This window comes from Empidonax traillii, unplaced genomic scaffold, assembly GCF_003031625.1.
Source record: "Empidonax traillii isolate 1590-97213 ecotype Southwest subspecies unplaced genomic scaffold, ASM303162v1 scaffold31:size1920502, whole genome shotgun sequence".
Classification (NCBI taxonomy): Eukaryota; Metazoa; Chordata; class Aves; order Passeriformes; family Tyrannidae; genus Empidonax; species Empidonax traillii.
The window spans coordinates 499,976-514,919 of NW_020955224.1; the positions used below are offsets into that span (position 1 = coordinate 499,976).

The following is a 14,944-nucleotide window of genomic DNA, read 5'->3' on the forward strand; positions in this document are numbered from 1 at the left end:
CCTACATGCATTGAGTGGTATTTGAGCTGTCCAACGATTTCTTCAGCTCTGTGATTTTAAAGAAAAAGGGACATGAGAAACAGTTGGAGTATCTAAAATGTCATTAGCTGTAATAATATCAGCAATAAAACCTTTCCTTTCCATGTCTGACACTGACCTCCTAAAGAAGGAGATTCTTGATCACTGTCAGTTGAGGAAGGCCAGCAAGACAAGGAGCACACCCCTCTGTTCTTTCTGGTGAGTCCCTACCTGTCCTTTGGCCAGTACAATGACACCTTCATAAGAAAGAAGGCTCATAGGAAAAGGAGGAGTGTGTAGATATGAAGACTTTTTTTCTTTTTCATGTAGATTTTTCTTCTGGTTGTGGTTGCTTGGAAGGCAGGTGATGTGAGAACTCTGTCAGGTGGTATGTAATGCTGTGTAGGTAGGAACTCGTGGCTCTCAGAAAAAAAAAGCGTGTAAACCCTTTTAAAATTGAAAGTGAGGGAGATGCACAAGAAATAAAGTTTGATTGGAAAGGGTCCTTTTTAACCCTTAAGCGGAAAATTATTAATGCCAAAAGTCTTCTACAGAAAAACCCATGGTCTATCCTTCCAAGTAATAATGTTCATAGCAAAGCTCAGTGGATGCTAAAAGTGATGGAACTTTCCGAGAGCTCCTTCTCTCTGGCATAAAAATTCATTTTACTACTTTGGTGTTTGCATGAAAAAAGTCCCCATTGGAACAGTCATACACCTTTGACGTGAGATCTGTTTCAATGTCTTCTGAAGCTGGAGGTGTTTGCGGAAATGAATAACTTCTTTTGAGGACAAAACATTCCCATTTGCTAGCTGTTTTTATGTGAGTTAAGCTATAATTTTACACTCATTCTTTTCTGATTGTTTCAGACCTGGAAATACTTTTTCCTGCTGCTTTCTTTGGTATCCAAAATCAACACCAGGAAAGTAGGATAAAAACATCTTCCTTATTTCTGAAGTTTTAGCCCCAGTGACTGTGGTTCTGAGAGTATAGTTAGTACAGTTTGTTTGGTGGATGAGGATAGAGTTTGTAGTTAATGCTTTCCATCATTTTTGATCATTTATTAAATTCAGAATGATGCAGACAGAAATAAGGATGGCAGTTGTGTGATGGAGTCTTCATTATTCTCATTTATAATTGTTGTTTTTTTTCTTATAGGAAACTGTCTTGTGTTTTATCTTCTACAGATTTTCCATTTCATTATCTCTCTGTGAACACAGTATTTATTTCATAATTACCTCCTTTCATCGTGCCTCCAATTTTCATTTATTAATACCCTATGTGTTCCTCAAGTTCCTCCTTAGACTACCTCTATTTTATTTATGATTATGTGCCCTTTGCTTCCTTTTTTGTATTTGAAATACAATTGGGTTTATAATATTAGATTGGATAAGATTAGAAGCTGCACAGAACAAATTCATTATCATTATCTGACTTGAAGTATCATGTAGATTTGTCCTTGCATAAGTAAGAAATAATGAGTTGGCTTTAGAGCTTGATATTCCTGCAGTGTTAGTATAAAATCATAATGCTGAGATACTTGAATACATTATAAGAAGTGGTTTTTAAACCATTGTCTTTTACCTGATTTTGGACAAAAGCATTCTTCCCAGTGAGTATTTGGTGGATTTGGAGTGGAAATGTTTTCGCTATCTGAACTTTCAGATCGGACAAGTAGAAATTTGGTATTTGAATTTCTGAATTAAATGGCAGTTGCCTCAACCACTAAATGTAGTACTTCCTTTTTTTCATAGTAAATTAAGATAACCTTGCAAGATACCTTATTATAATAAGAAATCAGTGCAAGAATCTGATTTCTGAAAGGGCAGTTGAGGAAGTACTATTCCGAATAACCTTGTCTACATTGAAGCTGTTCTACAGTAAGCTTTTCCTTCATACATTTCCAAAAGAGCTGTTGTTGTATTGTTAGAAGAGCCTACCTCATGGTCCTTTTTAAGAACAGCAAAATATTGCTATGTTTTAACTTCTTAAATGAGAAAAAATAGGCCACTTAACATCCTGCAAATTAGAATACTGCTTACAAAGCAGATGCTTGCGTAAGGTCAGGCTTGGTTCATTTATGGAAGGCTTCATGGCTGGGGTCAGAGAAGCAAGACCTTGTGGAGCTTTATCTGAAAAGTTGTATTAAAATCTTTATTGACTCAGGTGCTGTGATGTTTATGCTGTTCAGTTTTTCTTTATTAGCTATTGGGGGGAGCCTTTAGCATTTCCTTGTGCAGCAGGAAGCAGTGATATTACTGCCACTGTAACTCAGTAATTCTTAATCAGATACAGGGTGTGCAGTCCTGGAAAAGGGCATTAGAAAGGTACAAAGAGAAAATACTGGTAGAGAAGAAGAAAAAAATAGGGGAGGAGAGACTAAAATCTGATCTGATCTAACAGTAGCAGTTATGTCTTCCTCATATAGGAAATTGAACTTTTAGCACAGAAAGGAATTTCCTTTTATGCAAGTACAGCTCTTTTAGAGTTCTGCTTAAGTTTAGGGGCTGAAAATCTGGACCTTAAATTCCTTTCTGAGATTTTTAAAATTTGTATTTGATTTGTTTTTTTTAAGGAAACATTGCACCTTGTGCTTTATGTCAAAAGAAAAAAGTTTTTTACTTATGCAACTTGGATACAAAGGCTTTTCCAATAACACTTTATTCTTAATGAGTGTGTTTGAGCAAACTGTACTCTTTATTTTTTTATTATTTTTAAATTTCTGGGATGCTTTTTCTGCCAAGCTGCTGCAGGTACTGGTGATACTGGGATACGTTTTGACTAAATGCATTTCTTCCTTTATGGCCTCTGGCTACAGTTCCTTCCTTAGTGCTTTACTGTGAAGAGCTTTATGCCAGTGTCACAGTGCTTATTATATCTGAGATCACGGGTGTCAATATGGTTGGTTGATTTGTTTTCTAACCACAATGAAAGCGAAAAATGCACACTGAACTATTTGTGTCATGTCTCTTGCTGCATGACACAGTAGAAAAACTGTAGACAAACGCTTCGGACTTGGTCTGGCTTAATTCTGCAGGTATCCTTGCCTTTTGGTTGGATAAAGATTATGTTACAGCTTGAACTTGCCCAAACACATTTGGAATGCCTTATGGAATGAAAGTCTTTAGGAAACATTTTTATTCTTTTCCTCAATTTCTGTTTTGTAGAAATAATTAATGTATTGTTTTCAAATTCTTTCCTTCAAATTCTTATCTTTTTGTTGTGAATTAAGCATTATAGGGGCCTTTCTATTAAATAGAGCTATTGTTCTTTCCCAAGAGTTACTTTAAAAAAAACTATAAAACATTCCTATGTAGAAGGATGAAAGTGCAGTTTTGATCTCTAGTGGAGTGACCTTCTAAAAAAAGCATATTCTTATAATCATCTTCAGATGCCAGAGATGATACAGGCTAATTTAAAGCTAATTTTACATATGAATACATTGTAGGTGTAGTAACAGCCAAGCTGCAGCTAAAAGGTTGTAGAACTCTTAGATTATGAATACTTCCAAAAAGGCAAGTAAGTTTTGGAACAACAATAAATAAGATAAGAAATCCACGTATGCTGTATTTCAAAGACTGGTTTTGATCATGGAACAGTGTTGCAAAATAGAAAGAAGAACTGGAAAATACAGTGTTTCTTTATTTATGTGTGGATCTAACACCATAGTGATGACAAAGGACAAATTTCTGTACCACAATGACTACTTGGTTTTGGTTTGTTTCATACTGTTGGAGCTACAGTTACATTTTGGCACATATTTGGTAGCCTGAAGGTTCTTTATGTGTAAGTTAATATTTTAGGGTTTTTGTTTACAGATTACAATTTTTGAAGTTGTGTTTCATGCCAGTTTTAAGTATGGTCATTCTTCAAGTTGTTCAGTCTTAAAGTTGTCAGATATCGTTATGAAACTTTACTGACAAAGATTGTAAATATTTTTCTGGATACCGTTTTAGAAAGAGCTTGTGTTCTAGCTGCAGTATTTCTGATAGAATATTCCTTCTAGTGAAACCAAGATCCATGATTCCCTCACACTGAAAGGGTACAGATACACTATAGTGATTTGGTATACCCAGTTCCTTCTGTCATTTACAGTTGACAAGGTTTTAGTGTATATGTGAAGTTTCTGCTGTTGCGCTTAACAGCAAGGTATTTACATTTTACACTGTTAAATGTAATCTGATTTCTGTTATTATAGTCTTCAGTTTCAAAACTGATCCCGAAGGATTATCATAGATGATCTTCCTCTGATTTTATTTCCTCTTTCAGCACTGTGCATTGTCATCTCTCTTTTATCCAGTTTCTTACCAATACCTTTGCTAGTACTGTCATTTGTTCTTTCAGTGATGTTCTTTCTTATGTGAAAAAAAATCTAAAACCATTTTAATACAGAATTCTGTCTCAATCCATAATATGTGACAAAAATTACCAGATCCTGATGAATTGTGCACACAAAGGAAATCAGATTTTGCTCCCGATGTTTATCTGGTCTGATGTGGTATTCCTGGTAATTATTTCACATGATGTTTAAGAAAGTGAAAGTTGTTTAGTGTTAGTATAGTGTACATGTTTATCGCCTGCAATAGCTCCAAATAACATTCTCTTCTGTTCACCTGTGTCACAAAGCTGGTATTCCTTTTTAAGAATGTAAAATTCAAAATAAAAATGGTAGGAAATGAAGTAAAAATCCCCATGATTTATATTGACAGCACTTGTCAATGTACCCAAAAAGAATTAACTGTCAAGTCACAATGTTTTCATAAACACAGAGTCAGTCTTTGCTTACCTTGTTCCTTTAAAACCATAGTTCTTGGAAAATATTTGTCTGAGATTCTGTATTACTGATGTCACGGTTGCTTTTGACAGTCAAATGCTTAGTAGAGTTGAGAATGCTGAAATGGAAAACATCCTGTTTGCCAGTTGACTATTAGAAGTGGGATTTACTTGTCTCTTACCGAAAAATCAGAGTTCTGAGGATGTCATGGACAAGTAATGCAGCATTTGTGTGCTGTAGCATCTGACTTCAAACCAGACCTTTGCATCCTTCCTCACAGATTTAATTCCAGTGAAGGAAAACTGATTTCTATTAAATTATATTTGACCTTAACAGTCTATGATAAATTTTTTAAAAAGCCTGTCATCAAGAATTATGCCAGTTCAATAGAAACACAAACATAAAAGGTGTTCAGTGCAGTTTCCCTTGGGAAATAAGAGTTCTGTTATGCCATTCTGCTTGTTCTGTAGTTTTCCTGCTTTTTTCTATGAATATACCAACACAAAAAAATTTCTGTCCCTTTAATTTTAAAGTTATTTAGTAAATTCTATACTTTGCCAGTATCTACATGAATGTAAAACAGATTGCTGATTTCCCTAATCTTTTGAGTGTGTTGGCAGAATCTGTTCCTGCCTGCTAAAATTGTGTCTAAATGTATTTGTCTTGCTTCTTCCCAATTTACACTAACTGTGTGTGTGTATTGGTAAAACTAAGATGAAACCTTTAATATAGGCTGAGGCATTTTTGAGGAAATCTTGTAAAAAAAAAAAAATCTAGATTTTCACTGCAATGTTAAGTATCTTCCTGTTGCAGGTACTGATTTCTGTGGGTTAGACAGTGTTGTGCAACATTTTGGCTTTACTTGTGTGATTCAGATCAATAAGCATTTCACAAACATGCCTTGTCTCTGTTATTGCCTTCCAATCCCTAAGTACCAATTCAGTGCAGTGTAACATGTATGGAATATTATTAGCAGCACCAAAAAAATCTTTTAATCCCCCTGTTCTAGAAATAGTGATGAAGTAATAGAATTGTTTCCGAAACAGGAAAATTTCTGTTGCCACATGAAAACAGATTATCTTGAACAGGATTGAAGTAGTTTTTGGTATCCTGTTAGAAATTTAGACACAATCCTGGTGTAGTTTTTAGGGTCTGTTTTGATTGAAATTCTCTCTTAGTGGTCTGCTTGGGCAAATTGCAGCAGTTACTGAAAAGCAAATGTACATTTAAGGTAAAAAAGCAGCTGGTGTGTGAAATTGTGCAGGATTCATACTACAGGCTCCAACTTCATATGTGCTTTATGGTAATGAGAATCTTGGCTGAAAGTGTCTGATGGTGTGATACTAGTTTGTACAACATTCAAATAGCACCAGTAATAATCTTACCAAGACTTGTAATTACATTTGCATAATATATTAAGTAGAAGAACTCTGAATGCCTTACCTGCTGTGTGCTACTTCTCAGGAGGTCAGAGTTGGTTCCTTCAAGAGGCCTTTACTTTTTATCTTAAAGCAGACAGCTGAATTACTTACCCAGTCTGGTCTTTCAGGCCAGCTGATGCAGCTGGTGCCAGGGAAAGGTTTCATGTCCATGCAATGTCTGAGTTGAATTTAACCTCAGTAGATGCAGTTTTCAGCAGAGTGGCAGAGGCTTTTTAGTAAACCTCTTTTCTGATAGACATTTTTGAACCATGATTTTATTTCAGTGAACATTTATGGCATTCACATCTCAGTTCTGGGTTTGTAATTGTTTTATTAAAGAGATATAAGGCAGGCAGTACTTTACCACTGTAATGGTTTGTATACTCCTCAGTTCCAAATCCATGAGAAAAAAAAAAAAAAAAAGGAAGAAAATTTACACAGATGTTTTAAGGAATGTTTTTGTTTATTAAAGGAACCAGGATTGAGTTGTCCAACAGCTCGACAGGGTGTTGAACGTCTTGTCTAGACTGTGTTTTTGCCAAGAAAGATTGGACCAGATGATCCTTTTGGTCCTTTCCAACCTGGAATTCTATGATTCTGTGATCTATTTAGAAAAAAATCTTCTCAAGTTGAATACTAAAAATTCAATATTTCAACAGCTCCCATTGCTTTCTGATGTTTCAAGACAGAATAGGCATCTATCTTTGAATCTGTAAAAAGAATGGTGTTAGGCATGTGGGTAACTTTGCTTACTTAGGAAGCACTGTTTTCTAGTCATACTTTGGTAATGGAGTTGATAATGTCAAGAACTGTAAAAAAATACCATTTTTTTAAAATAAATTTTTAAAAATAAACACCCTGCTGAAAGCCATTTGGCTGGTGGTGAGTTCAGAAAAGGCACTCCTGATTGGAGCTGAGGCACAGGCACTAATTAGGAATGATCTTTGATTCCACACTTTGCAGTAAAATTGAGTAAAACTTTTACTTTGTGTTTTTATTCGGACTTTTCCTGAAGCAGATCAGCTGTAACATATTCTAAATATTAACTCTGCTTATTGTATCATGTTAATAAATCATTTATAGATGCAATAGGTCTACTTGCTAGTTCAAGTTCTGAATTGCTGTTCCCCGCTTTAAAAAATTTGGTTTCCAAAGAGAGGAAAGCAATGCTGAGTCTGAGCCAGACAGCAGTGATCAATACATGCATTCATCAAGCCATTAAAGTTCAAATATCCATCAACTCTGTAAAAATTAGTGTCAAAACTAGCTAAAACTGCTTGTTGTGGGAGTTCTGAAATGCACCTCCTGTAACGTTACAGATAGACAAAGACTTACTGTCAGACTCCTCCGTGTCCATTAGGTGCACAGGAGCCAATTAATTGTACTTAAACAGGCAAGCAACAATGAGATTAAATGTAGGTTAAGTGACTGCAAATAGCAACTTTGATCCTCCAAGTGACCAGCAATTTAAATGGAAGAGAAGACTAGACAGAAAATAAGCATGGGAGTGAGGGAAGCGAAAAGAGGAGGAAGAGATTAATGACTTCTGAGGGTGTGGGGAGTGGTGTGTGTTGTCTGTTTGAATATTCCTAAATAACTATTTGTTCTAAGATAATATTCTCTTTCTTTTAAAATTGTGAATTCAGCCCCAACTTTCACTCAGTAGCTGCAGTTTTTCTTTTGAATATATCTTTAATACAGCACTTATAATTTAGGCACATGAAATCAGTCATATCTTTAATAAAAAGATAGTGCTATGAAGTGCATAGATTCCTACTATATGTTTTCTCATTGTAACTTCTCAGCATGAATTCTGTTTTTGTATTGCATGATAGGATCTAAATATGACAAAGCTGGAATCACTTTCTCTAGTTTTCTCTGAGATGCGGGCTTCTGGTTCACCTGGGGGCTTCAGCAGACTTGACTCTTGCTTGAGTACAAGCTGAGTCTTAACCACTTTCAGCTGTCCGCACAGGGTGCTGCTTTTCAGTAGGCAGACTATGAAATTGAAGCACATCCTCACATGACTCACATCCTGCTTTTCCCAGTTTTCTGTCCTTTCCATTCTGCTTCCATACATGTTTATGCTCTACAGCAAAGAAGGGTCAAGGAGCTGGTCTTTCTGAGGAGAAGAAGTCCCCAAGCTGTTTCACATCTTGCTTGGTACCCCATGGCCAGATGAAGAATCACAGCCTCAGTCTCTTACAGAATTCTTGCCCAAATTTTCTCAGTCTGAAAAAGCAGACAGGGTAGAAGAACCCCCGAGTCTAAGGAGTTAAAATAAAAATCAAACCCCTCATTATATAGGCCAGAAATCTGTTACTTTGAATGCAATTTTAGTGTCAAGAAGGAAAGCACCCTACTGTCTCAAAAGAGGAAAATAAAAAAAAAAAAAATCTTTTAAGAAGTAGGGAAACTCTTTTTCAGATGGACACAGGAGACTTCTGTGGAATCACCTAACCCACCTTGCAGTCCCCCTTGATACGACCAGAAACAAACCTGTACAATTTCACGTTGAATTAGCTCAACACAACAAAAAAACTAATGCCAAATAATGTAAAATGTATCTTCTTTTACTAGTCAGGGTAGGGCTTCCAACTGAAATGATTCATTCCCAGCTTCCCTTGTGTTCAGATTTGTGGAAGGCCGTCTTCTTGGGTGCAGTTGATGTGCCTGGCATTAGGGCTGGCTTTCAGCAGTCCCTGTCAGGACTCTGAAGGTGAGCAGCTAGGCATTATGTTGGCCTTTCACCCTTTAAAAATTTTATGGGGATTCCTGAGTGATATAGTAAAGAAAAAAATCACGTCAGGAGAGAGGTGGGAGAATTTTTATGTTTCTTCAGTTCTGTTTTCCTCATGGATTTAGAGCAATTTATGTCCTTTCAGCTCCTTCCACTGGTGGTCTCTTCCACCCTGTGTGCTGTCCTCCCTGTGGAGGACATGGTGGAGAATTTCATGAGAGGGTCATGGTGTGATTTCTCACCTGCCTGTGGAATGTCATGCAGGAGATGATACAGTCCTGTTGCTTCTTTTTTTTCAGTGTGCAGCCTTGCACTTGTACACTCCTGAAGGCACTCACTCTTTTCCTTGCTGCCTCCAGCAAGGCTTTGATTCAGCCTGTGTTAACATCAGTCAGGTTGGTGGTTGACATGGAATGAATAATAACATGGAATAATATCAATTTCCAGTGAAATACATTTTTCTTCCTTCTCTTACATACTTATGTAGATGCTCTTACTCTCTTTTTCTCTGTGCCTAAAAACAGTCGCTTTACATTTCTTGTATTCAATGGCAGTATCTTCTGCTGTATTTGACAACAATTAGAATTCTTCCAACACAGTTATTAATTGATTTATTATAACTTTTTTTTTTTTTTGCAAACAACCCAAAGGTAATAAATGCAATGCCATATTTGCAATACAGTAAAGAACATGATCAAGCTGAGGGGAAGCAAGAGATATCATTGAATTTAGTTTTATTATTTCAGAAGTAGTGGGTTCTTTGCTCTCCACTGTTCTACTTTTTACTTATTCACTAGGAAGGAATCTTCTTTTCTATTAGCATTTAGCCAATATACTGTTAATTCGGGGCACAGTTAAGTGGAAGGCAGATTTGGAAAACCTATGCTTTTGTATGTTGTTTATAAATAGTCTCTTCTCTCCCCTCCCCCCTTTTTTTTTTGGAGAGGTGTAGATATTCTTAACAACATTGACTTCCATTTTAAAAAAAAGAGGAATCACAAGCATCTGCGGTACTGCTGAATAAACCTTTATTAGGTGAAGGAGGAAGAAAGCAAAGGTTTTGTGCAGCACATTAAAATGGCTGTATAGTAGTGTTGTTTTCGGAAACATTCTTCCTCTGCTGGGCAGTCTTTCAAAAAACATGTGAAATCTAAAGCCCTACTAGCCTGGGAGAAGAGCAGTAAAACATATAGGATATAACAGTGCTTCTTCACATATTGCAAGGACTGTGGTAAGTATTTGATGTATATATTTGTTCTCTTGGGATGGCATTGGTTTTCTTCTCCTTGTAAACTATTTTTTTTGTTTTTTAGCCTCCAGGGTTTACTTGCAGCTTTGCATTTTATCTTCGTTCTGTTTCCCACATAACTCAGGAACAACAAACAATCCATTTAAATTTTTGTAATGTGCTCCCTAATCCTGAATATTTTACATGTCTTCAAAGTATGTTCTGTGTTCTTCTGTGTGTTTCCCGCTCTCTCTTTAATATATTTTTCATAGTTTTTTATTGCTGATCAAATAAATGGAAGGGATAAGATCAACCTCATATTAAGACCATATATCATTCCGTTGGAAAAAGGAAAAGCATCAAGTGATCTCAGAACTCATTTCTGTACAGACCTCCCTTTCCCTCACCTCCCATAATTCTTGGTGTATTTATATCTGTGTGTTTATTCCCGGAGGAACATAGAAAAGGATTAGGGAAGAGTTGCTGTGGGATGCAACCCAGTATGGACCCAACAGGTCAGTTTGATTCTTTATCAGACCCAGGAATTTTCTAATGCTTTGCAACTAATAGCTTGCTTAAGATCAGGCCACTTATAAATACCCTTGATAATTAAAAAACATGTAGGTGTGTTCTATACAGATACACATACAAAGACATATAAAAGAATATGTATTAAAAACTTTTTAAGTTGTCCAAACAGCTTCTGAGTGAACATTATTCTGTGAATTGCTTCCTTAGTATCATCACTGGATTTTTAAAAAATGAATATGTATAATGGTGTTTTGACTGTGGTTATCAAAGTTAGTTCAAGTCTTCAGTTTATGTTGTCTGATTTTCTCTCAGAATTAGTGCTGTCAGCTGTTTCAGAGACTGTGTGTGGTTGTGCTGAAATGCACAGAGCAGAGACTGCATGTCTAAAATGAGAACCAAAAGGAAAGAAAACATTTATCTGCCTGGAAATATGTGTTTAGGTCTTCTAGCATAGGTAGTAATTTACAGTGCAACAGCTGGGCATATTCTGGATTCCTTGTTAGCCTCTTCTTTCAGGATTTCTTTGACAGATGGCACTCACAGATGGACATAACATTCTTAAGGAGCTTATTCTTTCTACTCCCTTACCCGCCAGTAACTCATGATACTATTAGAAATCTAAAAGCTTTGACATGAATTAGCCTTACTTAGCAGACTTTAATTTTTTAATCTTTAGAATATGTTGCAGGGTAGTAGTGCTTGTAGAGTTCTTAATCTGTTTACTTAAGTTCTTAAAAGCCAAAATGGAATTCCAATAAAGTTGACATGGCAAATATACTGTCATTTTATTGGTGGGGAGTTTTTAATTGTCTTGATAATATTTTTTTATTGCTAACTTTTGGAGGAAGAACAAATGATACAAATGTACAGAATGATACAAAAGTACAGTTCAACAACCCAGAAACAGCCCTGTCAGCTGAAGTTCAGAGTTCAAACAACTTGCTTGATACTCCATTCTAACTACATTGAAACCTCAAGTGAATAAACCTAATATTTAAAGTTGGTTGGTCAATGAAGCTTGTTTCTACCACCATCAGCTTAAATTAGTTTGGTTTTTAGTAAGTATTTTAAAGTATTATCTAATAGACTTCCTCAAAAAAGAAAGACAGAAGTGTGTTCAAAATATATGAATGCCCTTCTGTGATAAGTTATTTGTTTGTCATGTACTTAATGCCATTTCTCAATATTCATGCAGCTTTGGGCTTGAACTTGAAGGCCATTATTCTCTCCAGTGTTGACTCAAATGGCCGTTTTCTCTGATAAATGTTGTTGGTGTGGAGTTTCTGTTGAGGAATGTGAAACTATAAGCAGAATGATCAGATCCAAAAAAAGCATTGTGACAGCTGGGCAGGTTAGGGAGGCAAAAATAGTGAGTGCCCTCAGCCAGGTCCTCTACTGTGTGTATCTGTAGCTTATTAGAAAAGTAGAAGAGCACCAGATGGAGACAGAGACATGAACTCAGGTTTTTTGTTTTGTTTTCTAAATGCTGTGTAAATTAAAGATGCCCAACTCTTCCTTTACAAAGAGAACATAGCCTACCATTGCACAACTTCTGGTTCATGGCCTGGTTTTAACTGTGTTTTTTTACTTCAGGGACCCTCTGGTGTAGGCTGCTTGCTAGGTGAGCAATCCATTCCCTGCAATCGTATTTTTCCCAGAGGCTCCTGCATTTCTGGTTACTGTATTTTCAGTGTAGGCACCGTTGTTAGTCACATAAGGATATAATTTAAACACCTGTTTTGAATCCTTCTGCCTGCAAGGACTTGGGTTCTGAAGAACCATCTGTAAGCAAACAGTCCTAATGTAAATACTTTTTGTTTGCATATATTGAAGTGCTCAGTTCTAGGGAATGTGTATTCCTGAGAGTATTCTTTCATAATAATAAAAAAACCATACATATAGTTACTGCAAATTTACAAAACCGTTTAGCTAATGAAAGCACAGTGAGAAAAGTAATCCATGCACTGGAATATGAGGTTCAGATAACTAGCCCAGGCCAAGATAGTGCCTAGTTTGCATCTTCAGCAAATTCCATATAAATTTTGCCACCTAGAAGTCTTCCTATAAACCTTGTTTTGCTGCTGGCTGATTAAAGTCTTTGTGCATACATGTATCTATGGCCAGTCTCTTCGCGAACGAAGAACCGGGAAAGGTCTTTCCACCTTCCAGCCTGCGCATTGGATTTTTTAGGTGAGACACAGTGTGCGCGGAACTGAGCCCACCCTTTAATCCTGAGGTTCATCTGCCGGGGCCAAGCACGCTTGGACGGTGGCAGTGAGGTCCTCAGGACGTAGATGGATTGCCTTACAGGGCTAACGAGCTCCATCTGCCCAGGGAGGGGCCCCGACCGGGAATCGAACCCGGGTCTCTGCAGTAACAGTGCAGTGTCTTTTCCCCTAGACCACCGGGGGCTCCCTTGTGCATACATACATGTGTGCTGAAGCCATTCTTGTGAGGAGGTGAGTCTCGTCTAAAAGCCAGGACTTCTTACACAGAGAAAACCTGTGTGATGGAGCAGTGGTGTGGGTGGCTGCTCATGGAGTGGTATCTGATGACTTGAGGCCAGTCTTGCCAGCATTGATTATCTTAACAATCTTAACAGTATCAAAGACTAGCCTTCATTGCTGAGCGTTTGGGGATAAATAGGGGTTTGCTGTTAGTCATGCTTTAGAGCAGGAAAAGGAAATTTTGTATTTTAACAAATTTTGTTGAGCGTGACTGCTGTTGAGCATGCCAAGATATAATCAAGACAGTTTTGTGGTTTTACCTGTCATATACTTGTAGAGTTGAGAGAGAGTTGGACTTTGCCAAGTTTTGTTTTATGAACTGTAATTCCCAGTGCAAAAATAGTCATGTTATCGATGCTAAGGCTAAAGACACATTCTGTCTCGAGCCACAAGAAGTCAGAAGCAGGTATGCTGCTGCAACTGAACCCGGAGTGTCTTGCTGTTACTGCATTTCAGAATTAGATTTGAGGAGCTTTGATACAATATAACCAGAATGTTATTATTGAAATAAGATTGAAAAGGCAGTTTCAGTCATAATTTCAGAATCACAGGATGGTTGAGGTTGAAAGAGGCCGCTTGAGATCAACTAGTCCAACCTTCCTGCTCAGAGTAGGGTCACTGAGAGCAGATTCCCAAGTGCCATGTCCAGTTGGATTTTTGAGTAGTCCTTTCAAATTAACCATAAATTGGCACTGACTTTGATTAATGAATGGCATTGTACCTCCGGAGCTTTAGCATATTGTGCTGTAATTATGTTACAACTTGTCTTGTTTCATGTAAGAATACTTGTCTCATTTCCTGAGTGTGGTCTTCTTGGTTTTTACAAATTGCATGCAATTAGTAGACATTTTTAGTAATTTCCTATATTGATGTTCAGACTTCTCAAATCAAATACTTGTTTTTCAAATTGATTTTTGTTTCTAAAAAAGAAAAATATAAAAAAAATAGTAAAAACCATTCATGTGTTGCTTCTGCTATCTTTTATTTGCACATCTTTCAAAATCTTTATGCTTGTACCTCAAATATTTTTCAGCCGGAGAGACCTTCATAAATAGCTATTTGAAACTATTAAAATTACCCAAAAAAGAAATACAGTACCAGGCTCTCATGTTTTTATCTATGAATTTTTACTTACCAATACTATTCTGTTCAAGATCAATGCATTATTAAACGTTCAAATGTTCAATACTTTATGTGTGCCCAATTTTACATTTGACTCCTTACAAGTTTTTTTGTCTAATATTTGTACCTCAGCTGCAAGACAACCTTGAGGAAAGTTACAAACTTCTGTATTCTTGATTTACTGTAAGAGACCAGTTAATTTGGGGGATTGTTTTTCATTTGTTTTTTAACAGTTCCAGTGTTTGGTAGTCAGACCAGTCAACTTCATAAACGTCCACTTTTTTTATTTGAACTTTTACCAGTTTCAGAATGCATTGGGTGTCAGACTTTGTTACATCCATGATGGTTTGCCATAAGGAATTTTCTTTCTGATAATGTTTATTCTTATTTCATTGGTTTAAAATTACACCTGTAAATCAGCCTTGCAAGGTACTAAATTTACAATAGTTGTAAAATGACACAGTGTGTTCCTGGTTTTAGTCTGTAAAACTGTCAAGGCAATCAAAATAATCCTTAGGCATCACAGGTGACTTTGCCCTGATATCTCTTTAAGATACTGCATGAGGGGCCTAACCTGGATATGAGAGTTTTCTGCATAGATAT

At 36.6% G+C, this 14,944-nt stretch overlaps 1 protein-coding gene and 1 non-coding gene across 11 annotated transcripts in view; one reads left to right on the top strand and one right to left on the bottom strand.

Moving 5' to 3' along the window:
• Positions 1–14,944, top strand: part of CDC42BPA (CDC42 binding protein kinase alpha) — a 187,461-nt gene that overhangs the window by 83,980 nt on the left and 88,537 nt on the right. The gene's annotated exons all lie outside the window — the stretch shown is intronic.
• Positions 13,052–13,123, bottom strand: TRNAN-GUU. Its single transcript has one exon. It is a non-coding gene; the product is annotated as a tRNA-Asn (tRNA).